Below are 23,512 nucleotides of genomic sequence, written 5' to 3'. Positions count from 1 at the left end.
GTGGCTTTGTGAGCATAGCACCCGAGGGACATCCAGGCTGACTGCCTGCATTCCCATGGCTGAGGAGGGCCTGAGGGCAGTGCCAACAATGGTGTACTTTTGTACACTGTACATTGTGCGTGTGAGCATGCACAATGGGTGACAGATGACACCACAGAGCACACTCGCCGGTGGACAGCTCCTGAGGAGGAATACTCAGTGACTCCCAGTGGGAGTGCTCCAGTACTGCCTGCCTCATACCACAGCTCAGAAACAGACCTGGGGGCTTCTACTCCAACAACTGGGGAGCAGACCCTGTCCCAACAAGGATGTGACAAGCACAGAGCAAACAGGAGGCCCCACCCAACTTCCAGTGCAGGCTCTGGTCACCACAAAAACAATCACAGCCCCTATCAAGGGGATAAAACCCAGCATACATGGAGGAAAGACATGAAAGGCATCCATACTAAAAACAGCCCTTGCACCAAAAATATTAGACTCACACAGACTACAAAGGGATGCTTTCCCATAAAAACAGCCCTTCAAGACCACAGTAGATAACTGTTTCTCCTAAATTCATAGAGTCAAAGAAATATAAGCAAAACAAAGAAGCAGAAGAGAATCACTGACAGGGAGACACTGGATCTCACCAAAAAAGATACCCCACATCCAAAGAAAGGAGAAGCCACAATGAGACAGCAGAAGGGGCACAATCACAATAAAATCAAATCCTATAACTGCTGGGTTGGTGACTCACAAACAGGAGAACACTTATACCACAGAAGTCCGCCCACTGGAGTGAAGGTTCTGAGCCCCATGTCAGGCTTCCCAACCTCGGGGTGTGGCAAAGGAAGGAATAATTCCTAGAGAATCAGACTTTGAAGGCTAGCAGGACTTGATTGCAGGACTTCCACAGGACCGGGGGAAACAGAGACTCCACTCTTGGAGGGCACACACGAAGTAGTGTGTGAACTGGGACCCAGGGGAAGGAGCAGTGACCCCATAGAAGACAGCTCCAGACCTACCTGCTAGTGTTGGAGGGTCTCCTGCAGAGGCGCGGGGTGTCTGTGTGTCACCGTGAGGATAAAGACACTGGCAGCAGAAGTTCTGGGAAGTACTCCTTGGCATGAGACTTCCCACAGTACGCCATCAGCCCCACCAGAGAGCCCAGGTAGGCTCCAGTGTTGCATTGCCTCAAGCCAAACAACCAACAGGGAGAGTACCCAGCCTCACCCATCAGCAGTCAAACAGATTAAAGTTTTACTGAGCTCTGCCCACCAGAGCAACACCAAGCTCTACCCACCACCAGTCCCTCCCATCAGGAAACTTGCACAAGCCTGTTAGATAGCCTCATCCACCAGAGGGCAGACAGCAGAAGCAAGAAGAACTACAATCCTTCAGTCTGTGGAACAAAAACTACATACAGAGAAAGACAGACAAGATGAAAAGACAGAGGGCTATGTACCAGAGGAAGGAACAACATAAAGCCCCAGAAAAAAAACTAAATGAAGTGGAGATAGGCAACCTTCTAGAAAAAGAATTCAGAATAATGATAGTGAAGATGAGCCAGGACCTCAGAAAAAGAATAGAGGCAAAGATCGAGAAGATGCAAGAAACGTTTAACAAAGACCTAGAAGAATTAAAGAACAAACTAACAGAGATGAACAATACAATACCTGAAATGAAAATACACTAGAAGGAATCAATAGCAGAATAACTGAGGCAGAAGAACGGATAAGTGACCTGGAAGACAGAATGGTGGAATTCACTGCTGCAGAACAGAATAAAGAAAAAAGAATGAAAAGAAATTAAGACAGCCTGAGAGACCTCTGGGACAACATTAAACAAAACAACATTTGCATTATAGGGGTTCCAGAAGGAGAAGAGAGAGAGAAAGGACCCGAGAAAATATCTGAAGAGATTATAGTCGAAAAGTTCCCTAACATGGGAAAGGAAATAGCCAACCACCCAAGTCCAGGAAGAACAGAGAGTCCCATACAGGAAAAACCCAAGGAGAAACATGTCGAGACACACAGTAAACAAATTGGCAAAAATAAAGACAAAGAAAAATTATTGAAAGCAGCAAGGGAAAAATGACAAATAACATACAAGGGAACTCCCATAAGGTCAACAGCTGACTTCTCAGCAGAAACTCTACAAGCCAGAAGGGAGTGGCAGGACATATTTAAAGTGATGAAAGGGAAGAACCTACAACCAATATTATTCTACCCAGCAAGGATCTCATTCAGATTCGATGGAGAAATCAAAAGGTTTACAGACAAGCCAAAGCTAAGGGAGTTCAGCTCCACCAAACCAGCTCTACAACAAATGTTAAAGGAACTTCTCTAAGTGCGAAACACAAGAGAAGAAAAGGACCTACAAAAACAAACGTGAAATGATTAGGAAAATGGTAATACGAACATACATATTGATAATTACCTTAAACGTGAATGGATTAAATGCTCCAACCAAAAGACAGAGGCTCACTGAAGGGATACAAAAACAAGACCCATCTATATGCTGTCTACAAGAGACCCACTTCAGACTTAGGGACACATACAGACTGAAAGTGAGGGGATGGAGAAAGATATTCCGTGCAAATGGAAATCAAAAGAAAGCTGGAGTAGCAACCCTCATTTCATATAAAACAGGCTTAAAAATAAAGAATATTACAAGAGACAAGGTAGCACACTACATAATGTTCAAAGAATCAATCCAAAAAGAAGATATAACAATTATAAATCTATATGCACCCAACATAGGAGCACCTCAATACATAAGGCAACTGCTAACAGCTATAAAAGAGGAAATCGACAGTAACACAATAATAGTGGGAGAGTTTAACACCTCACTTACACCAATGGGGAGATCATCCAAACAGAAAATTAATAAGGAAACACAAGCTTTAAATGACACTATACACCAGATAGATCAAATGATATATATAGGACATTGCATCCCAAAACAGCAGATTACACTTTCTTCTCAAGTGCACACGGAATATTCTCCAGGATAGATCACATCCTGGGTCACAAATCAAGCCTCAGGAAATTTAAGAAAACTGAAATGATATCAAGCATCTTTTCTGACCACAATGCTGTGAGATTAGAAATCATTTTCAGGGAAAATAAATGTAAAAAACACAAACACATGGAGGCTAAACAATACATTACTAAATAACCAAGAGATCATTGAAGAAATCAAAGAGGAAATAAAAAAATACCTAGAGAGAAATGACAATGAAAACACGATGATCCAAAACCTATGGTATGCAGCAAAAGCAGTTCTAAGAGGATAGTTTATAGCAATACAATCCTATCTCAAGAAACAACAAACATCTCAAACAACCTAACCTTACACCTAAAGGAACTAGAGAAAGAAGAACAAACAAAACCCAAAGTTAGTAGAAGGAAAGAAATCATAAGGATCAGAGCAGAAATAAATGAAATAGAAACAAAGAAGACAGTAGCAAAGATCAATAAAACTAAAAGCTGGTTCTTTGAGAAGATAAACAAAATTGATAAACCATTAGACAGACTCATCAAAAAAGAGGGAGAGGACTCAAATCAATAAAATTAGAAATGAGAGGGAGAAGAGCTTCAAGATGGCAGAAGAGTAAGACATGGAGATCACCTTCTTCCCCACAAATACATCAGAAATACATCTACACATGGAACAACTCCTACAGAACACCTAGTGAACGCTGGCAGAAGACCTCAGACCTCAGACCTCCCAAAAGGCAACAAACTCCCCACGTATCTGGGTAGGGCAAAAGAAAAAAGAAAAAACAGAGACAAAAGAATAGGGACGGGACCTGCACCAGTGGGAGGGAGCTGTGAAGGAGGAAAGGTTTCCACACACTAGGAAGCCCCATAGCGGGTAAAGACTGTGGGTGGCGGAGGGGGGAAGCTTTGGAGCCCTGGAGGAGAGCGCAGTAACAGGGGTGCAGAGGACAAAGCAGAGAAATTCCCGCACAGTGGATCGGTGTCAACCTGCACTCACAAGCCCGAGAGGCTTGTCTGCTCACCTGCCGGGACAGGTGGGGGCTGAGAGCTGAGGCTCGGGCTTCGGAGGTCAGATCCCAGGGACAGGACTGGGGTTGGCTGCATGAACACAGCCTGAAGGGGGCTAGTGAACCACAGGTAGACAGGAGGGAGTCCGGGAAAAAGTCTGGACCTGCCTAAGAAGCAAGAGACGATCGTTTCTGGGTGCGTGAGGAGAGAGGATTCAGAGCACCACCTAATCGAGATCCAGAGATGGGCACAAGCCGTGGCTAACAGCACAGACACCAGATACAGGTATGAGATGCTAAGACTGCTGCTGCGGCCACCAAGAAGCCTGTGAGCAAGCACAGGTCACCATCCACACCTCCCCTCCCGGGAGCCTGTGCAGCCTGCCACTCCCAGGGTCCTGTGATCCAGGGACAACTTCCCCGGGAGAACACATGGTGCACCTCAGGCTGGTGTGATGTTATGCTGGCATTTGCCGCCGCAGGTACGCCCTGCACTCTGTACCCCTCCCTCCCCCCCGCCTGAGTGAGCTAGAGCCCCCGAATAAGCTGCTCCTTTAACCCCGTCCTGTTTGAGAGAAGAACAGATGCCCTCAGGTGACCCACATGCAGAGGCGGGGCCAAATCCAAAGGTGAACACCAGGAGCTGTTCGAACAAAGAAGAGAAAGGGAAATCTCTCCAAGCAACCTCAGGAGGAGCAGATTAAATCTCCATAATCAACTTGATGTACCCTGCATCTGTGGAAAACCTGAATAGACAACGAATCACCCCAAACTGAGGAGGTAGCAACAATATACATATATTTTTTTCCCTTTTTCTCTTTTTGTGAGTGTGTATGTGTATGCTTCGGTGTGTTATTTTTGTCTGTATAGCTTTGCTTTTACCATTTATCCTAGGGTTCTGTCTGTAAGTTTTTTCATTGTTTTTTTGCTTTTGTTTTTTCTTAGTATAGTTTTTAGCCCTTGCTATCATTGGTGGATTTGTTTTTTGGTTTGGTTGCTCTCTTCTTATTTATTTATTTATATATTTTTTTGCAGTACATAGGCCTCTCACTGCTGTGCCTCGTCCCATTGTGGAGCACAGGCTCCGGACGCACAGGCTCAGCGGCCATGGCTCACAGGCCCAGCCGCTCCGCAGAACGCAGGATCCTCCCAGACTGGGGCATGAACCCGCATCCCCTGCATCGGCAGGCAGACTATCAACCACTGCGCCACCAGGAAAGCACTTTTTTTTTATTACTGAAAAAAAATTTTTTAATGATCATTTTTTATTTTAATAACTATTTTATTTTATCTTCTTTCTTTTTTTTTCTACCTTTTATTCTGAGCCATGTGGAGGACAGGCTCTTGGTGCTCCAGCCAGGCATAAGGGCTGTGCCTATGAGATGGAGAGCCAAGTCCAGGTTTGGTCCACGAGAGACCTCCCCAGCCCCACATAATATCAAACGGCAAAAATCTCCCAGAGATCTCCATCTCAACGCCAAGACCCAGCTCCACTCAATGACCAGCAAGCTACAGTGCAGGAAACCCTACGCCAAACAACTAGCAAGAAAGGAACACAACCCAACCCATTAGGAGAGAGGCTGCCTAAAATCATTATAAGGCCACAGACACCCCAAAACACACCAACAGATGTGGATCTGCCCACAAGGAAGACAAAATCCAGCCTTATCCACCAAAACACAGGCACTAGTCCCCACCAGCAGGAAGCCTACACAACCCACTGAACCAACCTTAGCCACTGGGGGCAGACACTAAAAACAATGGGAAATACGAACATGCAGCCTGAGAAAAGGAGAACCCAAACACAGTAAGTTAATAGAAATGAGAAGACAGAGAAACACACAGCAGAGGAAGCAGCAAGGTAAAAAGGCACCAGACCTAACAAATTAAGAGGAAATAGGCAGTCTACCTGAAAAAGAATTCAGAAAAATGATAGTAAAGATGATCCAAAATCTTGGAAATAGAATGGAAAAAATACAAGAAACGTTTAACAAGGACCTAGAAGAACGAAAAAGCAAACAAGTAGTGATGAAAAACACAATAAATGAAATAAAAAATTCTCTAGAAGGGATCAATAGTAGAATAACTGAGGCAGAAGAATGGATAATGATGTGGAAGATAAAATAGTGGAAATATCTACTGAAGAGCAGAATAAAGAAAAAAAATGAAAAGAATTGAGGACAGTCTCAGAGACCTCTGGGACAACATTAAACACACCAACTATTCGAATTATAGGGGTCCCAGAAGAAGAAGAGGAAAAGAAAGGAACTGAGAAGATATCTGAAGAGATTATAGTTGAAAACTTCCCTAGTATAGGAAAGGAAATAGTCAATCAAGTCCAGGAAGCACAGAGAGTCCCATACAGGATAAACCTAAGGAGAAACACGCCAAAACACATATTATCAAACTATGTAAAATTAAATACAAAGAAAAAATATTAAAAGCAGCAAAGGAAAAAAATCAAATAACGTACAAGGGAATCCCCATAAGGTTAACAGCTGATCTTTCAGCAGAAACTCTGCAAGCCAGAAGGGAGGGGAAGGACATATTTAAAGTGATGAACAGGAAAAACCTACAACCAGGATTACTCTATCCAGCAAGGATCTCATTCAGATTTGACAGAGAAATTAAAATCTTTACAGACAAGCAAAAGCTAAGAGAATTCAGCACCACCAAACCAGCTTTACAACAAATGCTAAAGGAACTTCCCTAGGCAGGAAACACAAGAGAAGGCAAAGACATACAATAACAAACCCAAAACAACTAAGAAAATGGTAATAGGAACATACATAAAGATAACTACCTTAAATGTAAATGAATTAAATGCTCCTACCAAAAGGCATAGACTAGCTGAATGAATACAAAAACAAGACCCGTACATATGCTGTCTACAAGAGACACACTTCAGACCCAGGGACACATACAGACTGAAAGTGAGGGGATGGAAAAAGATATTCAATGCAAATGGAAATCAAAGAAAGCTGAAGTAGCAATTCTCATATCAGACAAAATAGACTTTAAAACAAAGATTATTACAAGAGGACAAAGCAGGACACTACATAATGATCAAGGGATCAATCCAAAAAGAAGACGACAATTGTAAGTATTTATGCACCCAACACAGGAGCACCTCAATACATAAGGCAAATACTAACAGCCATAAAAGGGGAAATAGACAGTAACACAATCATAGTAGGGGACTCTTAACACCCCACTTTCACCAATGGACATATTATCCAAAATGAAAATAAATAAGGAAACACAAGCTTTAAATGATACATTAAATAAGATGGACTTAATTGATATTTATAGGACATTCCATCCAAAAACAAGAGAATACACATTTTTCTCAAGTGCTCATGGAACATTCTCCAGGATAGATCATCTCTTGGGTCATGAAGCAAACCCTGGTAAATTTAAGAAAATTGAAATTGTATTAAGTATATTTTCCGACCACAATGCTATGAGACTAGATATCAATTACAGGAAAAAATGTGTAAAAAATACAAACACATGGAGGCTAAACAATACACTACTTAATAACCAAGAGATCACTGAAGAAATGAAAGAGGAAATAAAAAAATACCTAGAAATAAATGACAATGAAAACATGATGACCCAATACCTACGGGGTTCAACAAAAGCAGTTCTAAGAGGGACATTTACAGCAATACAATCCTACCTTAAGAAACAAGAAACAGCTAAACTGAACAACCTAACCTTGCACCTAAAGCAAATAGAGAAAGAAGAACAAAAAAACCCCAAAGTTAGCAGATGGAAAGAAATCATAAAGATCGGTCAGAAATAAATGAAAAAGAAACAAAGGAAACGATACCAAAGATCAGTAAAACTAAAAGCTGGTTCTTAGAGAAGATAAATAAAGTTGATCAACCATTAGCCAGACTGATCTAGAAAAAAAGGGAGAAGACTCAAATCTATAAAATTAGAAATGAAAAAGTAGAAGTAACAACTGACACTACAGAAGTAAAAAGGATCATGAGAGACTACTACAAGCAACTATATGCCAATAAAATGGACAACCTGGAAGAAATGGACACATTCTTAGAAAAGTACAACCTTCTGAGACTGAACCAGGGAGAAATAGAAAATATGAACAGACCAATCACAAGCACTGAAATTGAAACTGTGATTAAAAATCTTCCAACAAACAAAATCCCAGGACCAGATGGCTTCACAGGCGAATTCTATCAAACGTTTAGAGAAGAGTTAACACCTATCCTTCTCAAACTCTTCCAAAAGATAGCAGAGGGAGGAACACTCCCAAACTCATTCTACGAGGCCACTGTCACCCTGATACCAAAACCAGTTAAAGATGTCACAAAGAAAGAAAACTACAGGCCTATATCACTGATGAACATAGATGCAAAAATCCTCAACAAAATATTAGCAAACAGAATCCAACAGCACATTAAAAGGATAATACACCATGATCAAGTGGGGTTTAACCCAGGAATGCAAGGATTCTTCAATATATGCAAAACAATCAACGTGATACACAATATTAAAAAACTGAAGGAGAAAAACCATATGATCATCTCAATAGATGCAGAAAAAGCTTTTGACAAGATTCAACACTCATTTATGATAAAAACCCTGCAGAAAGTAGGCATACAGGGAACTTTCCTCAACATAATAAAGGCCATATATGACAAACCCACAGCCAGCATCGTTCTCAATGGTGAAAAACTGAAACCATTTCCACTAAGATCAGGAACAAGACAAGGTTGCTCACTCTCACCACTATTATTCAACATACGTTTGGAAGTTTTAGCCACAGCAATCAGAGAAAAAAAAGAAATAAAAGGAATCCAAATCGGAAAAGGAGAAGTAAAGCTGTCATTGTTTGCAGATGACATGATACTACACAGAGAATCCTAAAGATGCTACCAGAAAACTACTGGAGCTAATCAATGAATATGATAAAGTAGCCGGGTACAAAATTAATGCACAGAAATCTCTTGCATTCCTATACACTAATGATGAAAAATCTTAAAGTAAAATTAAGAAAACACTCCCATTTACCATTGCAACAAAGAGAATAAAATATCTAGTAATAAAGCTACCTAAGAAGTCAAAAGCCCTGCATGCAGAACATTATAAGACACTGATGAAAGTAATTAAACATGATACAAATAGATGGAGAGATATACCATGTTCTTGGATTGGAAGAATCAACATTGTGAAAATGACTCTACTACCCAAAGCAATCTAGAGATTCAACACAATCCCTATCAAATTACCACTGGCATTTTTTTACAGAACTAGAACGAAAAATTTCACAATTTGTATGGAAACAAAAAAGACCCCGAATAGCCAAAGCAATCTTGAGAACGAAAAATGGAGCTGGAGGAATCAGGCTCCCTGACTTCAGACTATCCTACAAAGCTACAGTAATCAAGACAGTATGGTACTGGCACAAAACCAGAAATATAGATCAATGGAACAGGACAGAAATCCCAGAGATAAACCCATGCACATATGGTCACCTTACCTTTGATAAAGGAGGCAAGAATATACAATGGAGAAAAGACAACCTCTTCAATAAGTGGTGCACGGAAAATTCGAGAGATACATGTAAAAGAATGAAATTAGAACAGTCCCTAACACCATACACAAAACAAAATTCAAAATGGATTAAAGACCTAAATGTAAGACCAGGCACCATTAAATTCTTAGAGGAAAACATAGGCAGAACACTCCATGACAAAAATCACAGCAAGATCCTTTTTGACCCACCTCCTAGAGAAATGGAAATAAAAACAAAAATAAACAAATGGGACCTAATGAAATTTAAAAGCTTTTGCACAGTAAAGGAAACCATAAACAAGACGAAAAGAGAACCCTCAGAATGGAACAAAATATTTGCAAATGAAGCATTTGACAAAGTATCAATCTCCAAAATTTACAGCTCATGCAGCTCAATATCAAAAAACCAAACAACCCAATCCAAAAATGGGCAGAACATCTAAATAGACATTTCTCCAAAGAAGATATACAGATTGCCAGGAAACACATGAAAGAATGCTCAACATCATTAGAGAAATGCAAATCAAAACTGCAATAAGATATCATCTCACACTGGTCAGAATGGCTATCATCAAAAAATCTACAACCAATAAATGCTGGAGAGGGTGTGGAGAAAAGGGAACCCTCTTGAACTGTTGGTGGGAATATAAATTGATACAGCCACTATGGAGAACAGTATGGAGTTTCCTTAAAATACTAAAAATAGAACTACCACATGACACAGCAATCCCACTACTGGGCATATACCTGAGAAAACCATAATTCAAAAAGGGTCATGTACCACAATGTTCACTCCAGCTCTATTTACAATAGCCAGGACATGGAAGCAACCTAAATGTCCATCAACAGATGAATGGATAAAGAAGATGTGGCACATATATACAATGGAATATTACTCAGCCATAAAAGAAATAAAATGGAGTAATTTGTAGTGAGGTGGATGGACCTAGAGTCTGTCATACAAAGTGAAGTAAGTCAAAAAGAGAAAAACAAATACCATATGCTAACACATATATATGGCATCTTAAAAAAAATAGTTCTGATGAACCTAGGGGCAGGACAGGAATAAAGAAAAAGACGTAGAGAATGGACTTGAGGACATGGGGGTGGGGGCGGGAAGGGTAAGCTCGGACGAAGTGAGACTGTGGCAGCGACATATACACATCTACCAAATGTAAAATAGAAAGCTAGTGGGAAGCAGCTGCATAGCACAGGGAGATCAGCTCGGTGCTTTGTGACCACCTAGAGGGGTGAGACAGGGAGGGTGGGAGGGAGGGAGATGCAAGAGGGAACAGATATGGGGATATATGTATATATATATATACTGATTCACTTTGTTCTAAAGCAGAAACTAACACACCATTGTAAAGCAATTATACTCCAATAAAGATGTTAAAAAGTAAATAAATTGGGGAAAAGAAATAGAATAAAATTAGAAATGAAAAAGGAGAAGTTACAACAGACACCGCAGAAATACAAAGCATCCTAAGAGACTACTACAGGAACTCTATGCCAATAAAATGGAGAAACTGAAAGAAGTGGACAAATTCGTACAAAGGTATAACCTTCCAAGACTGAACCAGGAAGACATAGAAAATATGAACAGACCAATCAGAAGTAATGAAATCGAAACTCTAACTAAAAATCTTCCAACAAACAAAAGTCCAGGACCAGATGGTTTCATAGGCGAATTCTATCAAGCATTTAGAGAAGAGCTAACACCCATTCTTCTCAAACTTTTCCAAAAATTTGAAGACCAAGGGAACACCTCCAAACCCGTTCTATGAGACCACCATCACCCTGATAGCAAAACCGGACAAAGATACTACAAAAAAAAATCACAGAGCAATATCACTGATGAATATAGATGCAAAAATCCTCAACAAAATACTAGGAAACAGAATCTAACAACACATTAAAGGATCATACACCATGACCAAGTGGGATTTATCACAAGGATGCAAGGATTCTTCAATATAAGCAAATCAATCAATGTGATACACCATATTTACAAATTGAAGAATAAAAACCATATGATAATCTCAATAGATGCAGAAAAAGTTTTTGACAAAATTCTACACCCATTTATGATAAAAACTCTCCAGAAAGTGGGCACAGAGTGAACCTACCTCAACATAATAAAGGCCATATATACAAAAAACCCACAGCAAACATCATTCTCAATGGTGAAAAACTGAAAGCATTTCCTCTAAGATCAGGAACAAGACAAGGATGTCCATTCTCACTGCTATTATTCATCATAGTTTTGGAAGTCCTAGCCATGGCAATCAGAGAAGAAAAAGAAATAAAAGAAATACACATTGGAAAAGAAGGAGTAAAACTGTCACTGTTTGCAATTGACATGATACTATACATAGAGAATCCTAAAGATGTCACCAGAAAACTACTACAGCTAATCAATGAATTTGGTAAAGTTGCAGGATACAAAATTAATGCACAGAAATCTCTTGCATTCCTCTAAAGTAATGATGAGGAGTTTGAAATAGATATTAGAGAAACACTCCCATTTACCATTGCAAGAAAAAGAATAAAATACTTAGGAATAAACCTACCTAGGGAGACAAAAGACCTGTATACAGAAAACTATAAGACACTGATGAAAGAAATTAAAGATGATACAAACAGATGGAGAGATATACCATGTTCTTTTTTTTTTTTTTTTTTTTTTTGTGCTATGCGGGCCTCTCACTGTTGTGGCCTCTCCCGTTGCGGAGCGCAGGCTCCAGACGCGTAGGATCAGCGGCCATGGCTCATGGGCCCAGCCGCTCCGCGGCATGTGGGATCTTCCTGGACACAAACCCATGTCCCCTGCATCGGCAGGCAGATTCTCAACCACTGCGCCACCAGGGAAGCCCAATATACCATGTTCTTGGATTGGAAGAATCAATACTGTGAAAATGACTATACTATCCAAAGCAATCTACAGATCAATGCAATCCCTATCAAATTACCAAAAGCATTTTTTAAAGAAGTAGAACAAAAAATCTTAAAATTTTTACAGAGACACAAAAGACCCTGAATAGCCAAAGCAGTCTTGAGGGGAAAAAACAGAGCTGAAGGAATCAGACTCCCTGCCATCAGACTATACTACAAAGCTACATTAATCAGGACAATATGGTACTGGCACAAAAACAGAAATACAGATCAATGGAACAGGATAGAAAGCCCAGAGATAAACCCACACACATATGGTCACCTTATTTTTGATAAAGAAGGAAGAATATAAAATGGAGAAAAGACAGCCTTTTCAATAAGTGGTGCTGGGAAACCTGGAGAGCTACATGTAAAAGAATGAAATTAGAACACTCCCTAACACCATACACAAAAATAAACTCAAAATGGATTAGAGGCCTAAATGTAAGACCAGACACTATTAAACTCTTAGAGGAAAACATAGGAAGAACACTCTTTGACGTAAATCACAGCAAGATCTTTTTTGATCTAACTCCTAGAGTAATGGAAATAAAAACAAAAATAAACAAATGGGACCTAATGAAACTTAAAAGCTTTTGCACAGCAAAGGAAACTACAAACAAGACGAAAAGACAACCCTCAGAAGGGGAGAAAATTTTTGCAAACAAATCAATGGACAAAGGATTAATCTCCAAAATATATAAACAGCTCATGCAGCTCAGTATTAAAAAAAACAATCCAATCAAAAAATGGCCAGAAGACCTAAATAGACATTTCTCCAAAGAAGACATACTGATGGCCAAGAAGCACATGAAAAGCTGCTCAACATCACTAATTATTAGAGAAATGCAAATCAAAACTACAATGAGGTATCACCTCACACCAGTTAGAATGGGCATCATCAGAAAATCTACAAACAACAAATGCTGAAGAAGGTGTGGAGAAAAGGGAACCCTCTTGCACTGTTCATGGGAATGTAAATTGATACAGGCACTATGGAGAACAGTATGGAAGTTCCTTAAAATCTAAAAATAGAATTATTATATGATCCAGCAATCCCACTACTGGGCATGTACTCAGAGAAAACCATAATTCAAAAAGACACATGCAGGGCTTCCCTGGTGGCGCAGTGGTTGAGAATCCGCCTGCCGATGCAGGAGACATGGGTTCGTGCCCTGGTCCGGGAAGATCCCACATGCCGCGGAGCGACTGAGCCCGTGAGCCATGGCTGCTGGGCCTGCGCGTCCGGAGCCTGTGCTCCGCAACGGGAGAGGCCACAACAGTGAGAGGCCCGCATACCGCAAAAAAAAAAAAAAAAAAGACACATGCACCCCAATGTTCACTTCAGCACTATTTACGATCACCAGGACATGGAAGCAACATAAATGACCATTGACAGATGAATGGATAAAGAAGATGTGGTACATATATACAATGGAATATTACTCAAGTCATAAAAAGGAAGGAAATTGAGTCATTTGTAGAGACGTGGATGGATCTAGAAACTGTCATACAGAGTGAAATAAGTCAGAAAGAGAAAAACAAATAATGTATATTAATGGATATATGTGGAACCTAGAAAAATGGTACAGATGAACTGGCCTGCAGTGCAGAGACTGAGACAAAGATGTACAGAACAAACGTATGGACACCAAGGAGGGGGAATGTGTGTGGGGTTGTGGTGGTGTGATGAATTGGGAGATTAGGAATGACATATATACACCAATATGTATAAAGTGTATAACTAATAAGAACCTGCTGTATAAAAAAATTAAATTAAAAAAAAAAGCAGAGGAATCACTCCCAATTTATAGAACATGAGATAACCCCTGAAAGACCAACAAACAATGAAGCAGACCAGTCTATATAATACTAGATCCAAAGTTCAAAAAGGAAGTAATAAAAAGAAAACTGTAGAAATTAAGAAAGACTATTGAGAGGAATGCAGATTACTGTAACAAGGAACTAGAAACTATAAAGAGGAGCTAATTAAAATTAGAAAACTCATTTGAAGAGACAAAAGCCAAGCTAAAGGCAATAAATAGCAAACTAAACAATGCAGAGGAACAAATAAGTAATCTAGAAATTAGAATAATGGAAATCATGCAATCAGAACAGCAGACAGAAGTACAAATGTAAAAGAATGAAAGCTATATACGAGACTTATGGGATAATATAAAGCAAGCCAATCTACACATAATAGGGATCCCAGAAGGAGAAGAGAAAAGGGAATCAAAAATGTATCTGAAGAAACTGTGGCTGAAAAATCCCCAAACTAAAGAAGGAAACAGATATCCAGGTACAGGAAAGTCCCGAACAAGATGAACAGAAACACTTATACAAAGATGTATTAAAATTAAAATAGCAAAACTTAATGAGAGGATTCTAAAGAGAAAAACAGAGTTAGTTAAAAGGTAACCCACATAAGGCATTCAGCTGATTTCTCTACAGAAAATGTTGTAGGCCAGAGTTGAGTGGCAAGATATGTTCAATGTCGAGAAAGGGGAAAACCTGCAACTTAGGATATTCTATCCAGCAAGATTATCATTTAGAATAGAAGGAGAGATAAAGAATTTCTCAAACAAAACTAACAAAACAAAAAGAAACAAAAACTAAAAGAACATAGCAATACTAAACTATCCTAAAAGAAATATTGAAAGGTCTTCTCTAAACAGAAAAGAAGAATCCATAGGAATGAGAAAATCACAATTGGAAAAAAAATCACTTAAATAAGCCAGTATATAGATTACAATTATTTTGTGTGTGTGTGAAAGCGATGATAACTATAATAAACAGCAAAGTGATAAACATGAAGATATAAAAGATGACATCAAAATCATAAAATGTGGGGGGAGGGGTAAGAAAATGTAGACATTTTTCAGAATATGGTTGAACCTATATGACTATAAGTCTAATTCAAGTAGATATAGTAATGGGTTAACATACTTGTAAAACAGGGCAACAAAAAAAATCAAAAACATACAACAGATTCAGAAAAACCAAAAACAAAAGAACTCAAGCATGACACAAAAGAAAATCATCAAACCACAAGAAGAAAAACAAAAAGAAAAAGGAACAAAGAGGAAATACAAAATTAACTGAAAAATAAGGTTTAAAATGGCAATAAATACATATCTATCAACAATTACCTTAAGTGTAAATGGACAAAATGTTCCAATCTAAATACATAGAGTGGCAGATTAGATAATAAAACAAGAACCTACAATATGCTGCCTACAAGAGACCCACTTTAGGGCGAAGGATACACAGATTGAAAGTGAGGAGATGGAAAAAGCTGTTTTATGCAAATGGAAATGACAAGAAAGTGGGAGTAGCAGTACTCGTATGAGACAAAATAGACTTTAAAACAAAGGTCATAAAGAAAGATGAAGAAGGACACTAAAATGATAAAAGAATCAATACAAAAAGAGGACATTACACTTGTTAACATATATGCATCCAATATAGGAGCTCCTAAATAGAGGAAACAAGTAATAGGAAACATGCTAGGACACAAAGCAAGCCTGACCATATGTAAGAGGACAGAAATTATTTCAAGCATCTTTTCTGACCACAACAGCATGAAACTAGAAATCAACCACAGAAAGAGAAACGAGAATAAAATGATTACATAGAGACTAAACAACAGGCTACTAAAAAACCAATGGATCAACAATGAAATCAAAGAGGAAATTAAAAATTATCTTGAGGGCTTCCCTGGTGGCGCAGTGGTTGAGGGTCCGCCTGCCGATGCAGGAGACGCGGGTTCGTGCCCCAGTCTGGGAGGATCCCATGTGCCGTGGAGCGGCTGGGCCTGTGAGCCGTGGCCGCTGGGCCTGCGCGTCCGGAGCCTGTGCTCCGCAACGGGAGAGGCCACAACAGTGAGAGGCCCGCGTATCGCAAAAAAAAAAAAAAATTATCTTGAGACAAATGACAATGAAAACACAACCATACAAAATCTCTGGGATGCAGCAAAAGCAGTCCCATGAGGGAAGTTCGTAGAGATACAGGCCTTCTTCAAAAAATAAAAAAAACTCAAATAACCTAACTTATCACCTAGAAGAATTAGAAAAAGAAGAACAAACAAAGCCTAAAGTCAGCAGAAGGAAGGAAATAATAAAGATCAGAGAGGAAGTAAATAAAATAGAGATCAAAAAAACAACAGAAACAAATCAAGAGCTGATTTTTTGAAAGGGTAAACAAAATCGACAAACCCTGACCAGGCTCATCAAGAAGAAAAGAGACAGGACTTCCCTGGTGGTACAGTGGTTAAGGATCTGCCTGCCAATGCAGGGGACACGGGTTCGAGCCCTGCTCTGGGAAGATCCCACATGCCTCAGAGCAACTAAGCCCATGTACCACAACTACCAAGCCTGTGCTCTAGAGCCTGTGAGCCACAACTACTGAGCCTGCATGCCTAGAGCCCATGCTCTGCAACAAGAGAAGCCACCGAATGAGAAGCCCACACACTGCAACGAAGAGTAGCCCCTGCTTCCCGCAACCAGAGAAAGCCTGCAGGCAGCAACAAAGACCCAATGTGGCCAAAAATAAATAAATAAATATTTTTTAAAAAATCAGTGAGGAAAAGTAGGATAATCCATTAAATTGGACTCAGAGAGGTTGGGTAATTTGCCCAAAGTCACACAGCCCATAAGTGGTGGGTCAGTGATTCTGTCTGACTTTGAGTGTCTGACGTTCTCACTTCACAACTTGCACTTTTAAACATTTTGCTATCCTTGTCTATCTCCATACAACCAAGGCTTTGACAGGCACTGCAAACAGAAGGCATCAATGAGTGAGACCATAAAACCATGCAGGGAAAAAAAACAAAGAGAAGAAAAGAGAGGACCCAAATAAACAAAATAAGAAATGAAAGAGGAAAAACTGATACTGCAGAAATACAAAAAAAAAAAAAAAAAAAAAAGAGAATAAGTAAAAAAGTAAGAGAATACTATGAACAAATATATGCCAACAAATTGGACAACCTAGAAGAAATGGACAAGGTTTTAGAATCATACAGCCCACCAAAACAGAATCAAGAAGAAATAAATTGAACAGACTGATCACTAGAAGTGCAACAGAATCTGTAATTTAAAAAAAACTCCCTGCAAACAAAAGTCTAGGATCAAATGGGTTCACTGGGGAATTCTACCAAACCTACAAAGAAGAAATTATACCAATCCTTTTCAAACTCTTCTAAAAGACTGAAGAGGAGGGAACACTCCCAAATTCATTCTATGAAGCCACCCTCACCCTGATGCCAAAACCAGAAAAAGACACTATCAAAAAAGAAAATTAAAGGCCAATATCTTGATGAATACAGATACAAAAATTCTCAACAAAGTATTAGCAAACCAAATCCAACAACACATAAAAAAGATCATACATCATGATCAAGCTGGATTCATCTCAGGGTTACAAGGATGGTGCAACATATGCAAATCAATCAATGTGATATACCACATCAACAAAAGAAAAGACAAAAACCACATGATCATCTCAATAGATGCAGAAAAAGCATCTGATAAAATCAACATGTATTCATGATAAAAACTCTTACCAAAGTAAGTACATAACTCAACATAATAAAAGTTATTTATGACAAACCCACAGCCAACATAATACTCAACAGTGAAAAGCTGAAAACTTTCCCGCTTAAATCTGGAACAAGAAAAAGATGTCCACCCTTACCACTTATATTTAACACAGTATTGGAAGTCCTAGTCACAGCAACCAGACAAGAAAAAGAAATAAAAGGTATCTGAATTGGAAGGGAAGAGGTGAAACTGTCATTATAGGCAGATGATGTGATACTATATATAGAAAACCCTAAAGATTCCACACAAAAACTACTAGAACTGATAAACAAATTCAGCAATGTAGCAGGATACAAGACTAACATACAGAAATCTGTTGCATTTCTTTTTTTTTTTTTTGTGGTAGGCGGGCCTCTCACTGTTGTGGCCTCTCCCTTTGCGGAGCACAGGCTCCGGATGCGCAGGCTCAGCAGCCGTGGCTCACGGGCCCAGCCGCTCCGCGGCATGTGGGATCTTCCCGGACCGGGGCACGAACCCATGTCCCCTGCATCGGCAGGCGGATTCTCAACCACTGCGCCACCAGGGAAGCCCTGTTGCATTTCTTTACACTAACAATGAAATACCAGAAAGGGAAAGTTTAAAAAATCCTTTTTAATATCACATCAAAAAAATAAAATACTTAGGAATAAACCTGACCAAGGAGTAGAGGGAGACAAGATGGCCGAGTAGAACACTGAGCTCACCTGCTCTTACGAGCACACTAAAATCACAACTAACTGCTGAACAACCATTGATAAAAAGGACTGGAACCTAGCAAAAAAAGATTCTACATCCAAAGACATAAAAAAGAAAACATGAGACAGCAGGAGGGGTGCACTTATGATATAATCAAATCCCATACTGCCCAGGTGGGCAACCTACAAACTGGAGGATAATTATATCAGAGAAATCCTCCCACAGGACTAAGAGCTCTGAGCCCTAAGTCAGCAGAACATACGGCTTTGAAGGCTAGTAGGGCTTGATTGCAGAAGCTCTACAGGACTGAGGGAAACAGAGACTCCACTCTTGGAGGGTGCAGACAAGGTCCCATGTGCACCAGGTCCCAGGGCAAAGCAGTGACTCCATAGGAGCCTGGGCCAGACCTACCTGCTGGTCCTGAAGGGTCTCCTAGGGAGGCAGGGGTGGCCATGGATCTCTCTGGAGTCATAAAAGCTGGTGGTGGACATAGCGGGGACCTATGTGAACTCTGGCTGGAGGCAGACATTTTGGGTCCTTGGCACTGAGACCTGGCCCCATCCAACAGGCTATAAGCTCCAGTGCTGGGACACCTCAGGCCAAACAACCAACAAGGTAGGAACACAGCCCCAGTCATCAGTAGACAGGCTGCCTAAAGTCATCCTGAGCCCACAGTCACCTCTAGCCACACCCCTTGACACAGCCCTGCCCACCGGAGGGCAAAGACCCAGCTCCAGCCACCAGTGAGCAGGCACTAGGCCCTCCCACCAGGAAGCCTGCATAACGGCTAGAGCAGTGTCAGGGGTCAGACACCAGAAGCAAGGAAAGTACGATTCTGCAGCCTGCAGAACTAAGTCCACAAACATAGATCAGAACCTACCCTGGGACCAGTTGGTGCCTGGCCCTTGAATGATGAGAGGGGAGTGTACTGTTGGGACATATAGGATGTCCGCTTCAGAGGATCACTTATCCAAGACTGAGAAATGTAACTAGGCTACTACATACATAAAAATACAAACAGAAATTTAAACACAATGAGTTGGCATAGGAATATGTTCCAGATGAAGGAAGAAGATAAAACTCCAGAATAACAACTAAGCAAAGTGGAGATAGCCAATCTACTTGAGAAAAGAGTTCAGTGTAATGACCGTAAAGATGATACAAGAACTCGGGAAAAGAATGGATGTATAAAGTGAGAAGCTATAAGTTTTTAGCAAAGAGTTAGAAAATATAAAAAATAACCAAACAGAGTTGAAGAATACAATAACTGAAATGAAGAAATACACTAGAAGGAATCAACAGCAGAATAAGTGATGCAGAAGAATGAATCAATGAGCTGGAAGACAGAGTGGTGGGAATCACTGCCACAGAACGGAATGAAAAAGAAAGAATGAAAAGAAATGAGGACAATTTAAGAGACCTCTGGGACAATGTCAAACACACCATTGTCTGCATTATAGGGGTCCCAGAGGAGAGAGAGAGAAAGGACCTGAGAAAATATTTGAAGAGATAATAGCTGAAAACCTCCCTAACACTGGAAAGGAAATAGTCACCCAAGTCCAGTAAGTGCAGAGGCCCTTACAGGATAAACCCAAGGAGGAACATGCCAAGAAACACAGTAATCAAACTGACAAAAATTAAAGACAGAGAAAATATTAAATAAATACAAGGGAATCCCCATAAGACTATCAGCTGATTTTTCAGCAGAAGTTCTGAACGCCAGAAGGGAGTGGCATGATATATTCAAAGTGATGAAAGGGAAAAACCTACAACCAAGAATACTCTACCCAGCAAGGCTCTCATTCAGATCTGACAGAGAAATCAAAAGCTTTACACAGAAGCAAAAGCAGAAAAAATTCACCGTCACCAAACCAGTTTTACAACAAATGCTAAAGGAACTTCTCTAAGCGGAAAAAAGGGCACAACTAGAAACTAGAAAATTAAAAATGGGATGGCTCACCAGACATTTAGAGAAGAGTTAACACCTATCCTTCTGAAACTATTCCAAAAAATTGCAGAGGAAGGAACACTCCCAAACTCATTCTATGAAGCCACCATCACTCTGATACCAAAACCAGACAAAGATATCACAAAAAAAGAAAATTACAGGCCAATATCTCTAATGAACATAGACACGAAAATCCTCAACAAAATACTAGGAAACTGAGCCTAAGAATACATTAAAAGAATCATACGTCATGGTCAAGTGGGATTCATCCCAGGGCTGCAAGGAATTTTTTAACAGCTGCAAATCAATCAGTGTGACAAACCACATTAACAAATTGTTGACTAAAAACTGTATGATCATCTCAATAGTTGCAGAAAAAGCTTTTGATAAAATTCGACATCCATTTATGATAAACACTCTCCAGAAAGTGGACATAGAGTGAACCTACCTCAACATAATAAAGGCCATATATACAAAAAACCCACAGCAAACATCATTCTCAATGGTTAAAAACTGAAAGCATTTCCTCTAAGATCAGAAACAAGACAAGGATGTCCACTCTCACCACTATTATTCAACATAGTTTTGGAAATCCTAGCCATGGCAATCAGAGAAGAAAAAGAAATAAAAGGAATAGAAATTGGAAAAGAAGTAAAACTGTCACTGTTTGCAGATGACAGGGTACTATACATAGAAAATCCTAAAGACGCTACCAGAAAAATACTAGAGCTCATCAATGAATTTGGCAAAGTTGCAGGATACAATATTAATGCACAGATATCTCTTGCATTCCTATACACTAATGATGAAAAATCTGAAAGAGAAATTAAGGAAACACTCCCATTTACCACTGCAACAAAAAGAATGAAATACCTAGGAATAAACCTGCCTAAGGAGACAAAAGACCTGTACTCCAAAAATTATAAGATACTGATGAAAGAAATCAAAGATGACATACACAGATGGAAAGATATACTGTGTTCTTGGACTGGAAGAATCAATATTGTCAAAATGACTGTACTACCCAAGGCAATCTACAGATTCAATGCAATCTCTATCAAATTACCAATGCTATTTTTCACAGAACTAGAAAAAAAAATTAAGTTGTATGGAAACACAAAAGACCCCAAATAGCCAAGGCAATCTTGAGAAAGAAAAATGGAGCTGGAGGAACCAGACTCCCTGACTTCAGACTATACTACAAAGCTACAGTCATTAGACAGTATGGTATTAGGACTTCCCTGGGGAGTGGTGGTTAAGAATCTGCCTGCCAATGCAGGGGACATGGCTTTGAACCTTGGTCCAGGAAGATCCCACATGCCACGGAGCAACTAAGCCTGTGTGCCACAACTACTGAGACTTCTCTCTAGAGCCCGCAAGGCACAACTACTGAAGCCCGTGCACCTAGAGCCATGCTCTGCAATAAGAGAAGCCACCACAATGAGAAGCACGCACAGTGCAATGAAGAGTAGCCCCTGCTCGCTGCAACTAGAGAAAGCCCGCACGCAGCAATGAAAACCTAACACAGCCAAAAATAAATAAATAAAATAAATTTATTTTTTAAAAAAGAGTTGTTTGAGAAAGTGCTTGGCAAAGCATTATGCATTATAAAAGTATCATATGTCATCATTACTACAGTGCATCCTTCATTCCTTTCCCTAAATATCTTTGGATGCTGTATATATTTTATACATAAATATAAACTTCTGTGTCACAGTTGTTACAGGATTTTCCAGTTACTTGAAAACAATGTCTGAGCCTTGTTAAATTATTCTCTGCCCTAGCATGGAAGGGAGAGGAATGAACCTGAATTCTCCGTAGTTTTGGTGCTTGGTGGGGTCTCATCCATAAGCTTCCAGAGAAAACTTTTGCAACAAGATTATTCATACCTGGAAATATAATGAACTTCCAGGTTTTGGTTTGAGTAGCAAAGAAAACACTGAAAGGTTGAAGCTACAAAAATAGAGCCAAGTCTCTTTCTGAGATCATTCATGCCACACCCAGGTTTCCTGGCACATCCTGGCCATGGCAAAGACGCACCGATTCACATCTAAGTTGCTGGAAACTGTGTGTGGTGGCCGTTCCTCCCACAGCTCTGAGGTGATGCTCTGGCAGGTGCTTCCTGCAGCTGCAGGGAAGAGCTGATTTTCTGGAAAGGCTTGGACCATTTTGGGTCATGAAAAGGGCTCTGGCATAATACTGAAAGGCTGAAAGGTATGGTTCAGATTAAAGACAAAAAGGGGTTAAAGGAAGTAGGGAAGTCAAGGAAAAATCTTTTTGGTTTTGCTTATTAGCAAACACTGAAGGTCCCTAGCAGAGATTCCTTGTTCTAATAACACTTTGGGACCCGTAGCCACCATGCTGGACAACTTCAGGGGCAGTGTTTACACTGTGTCCTTTGACGTCCTCCAGGAAGCACCATTCACACAGAATACAAGGTAAATGGTGCGCCCAGCTTTTGTACAACAGGACCTTGCTGGGGCCAAATACTGCAAGAGCCAAACCTCTAGTCACAAACAAAGCCTAAGTTCCTACCCTAGTTTTCTCACCAATTCCTTCCAAAAACAAACCAATGAACAAATAAAGCACTGTAAAGCTCCAGCCAAAATCTCAGGAGGGACATTAGATGATCAGTGTTTCCAGAAGTGCACCATTTAAAATCCTAAGTGTGCAGAGGATGATGTCTTTACAAGGAAAGCAGGTTTGTAGTTAAAATGTACGGTTGATCATTTATTTTCCTTCTTTCTCATTTAATTTGAGTCTAATAGCCCCTAGTACCTCTTATATCCAAAGAGTCTCAGGAAAAATATAAAAGAAAAG

The 23,512-nt window shown here is 39.9% G+C and overlaps 1 protein-coding gene across 1 annotated transcript in view; it reads right to left on the bottom strand.

Annotated features, from left to right (window-relative positions):
- Window positions 1-23,512, bottom strand: part of PLEKHG7 (pleckstrin homology and RhoGEF domain containing G7) — an 81,954-nt gene that overhangs the window by 20,691 nt on the left and 37,751 nt on the right.

This window comes from Kogia breviceps, chromosome 12 (genome assembly GCF_026419965.1).
Source record: "Kogia breviceps isolate mKogBre1 chromosome 12, mKogBre1 haplotype 1, whole genome shotgun sequence".
NCBI classification, from domain to species: Eukaryota; Metazoa; Chordata; class Mammalia; order Artiodactyla; family Physeteridae; genus Kogia; species Kogia breviceps.
The sequence above is the reverse complement of the archived record's forward strand: the minus strand, read 5'-3'. Positions and strand labels throughout refer to the sequence as shown.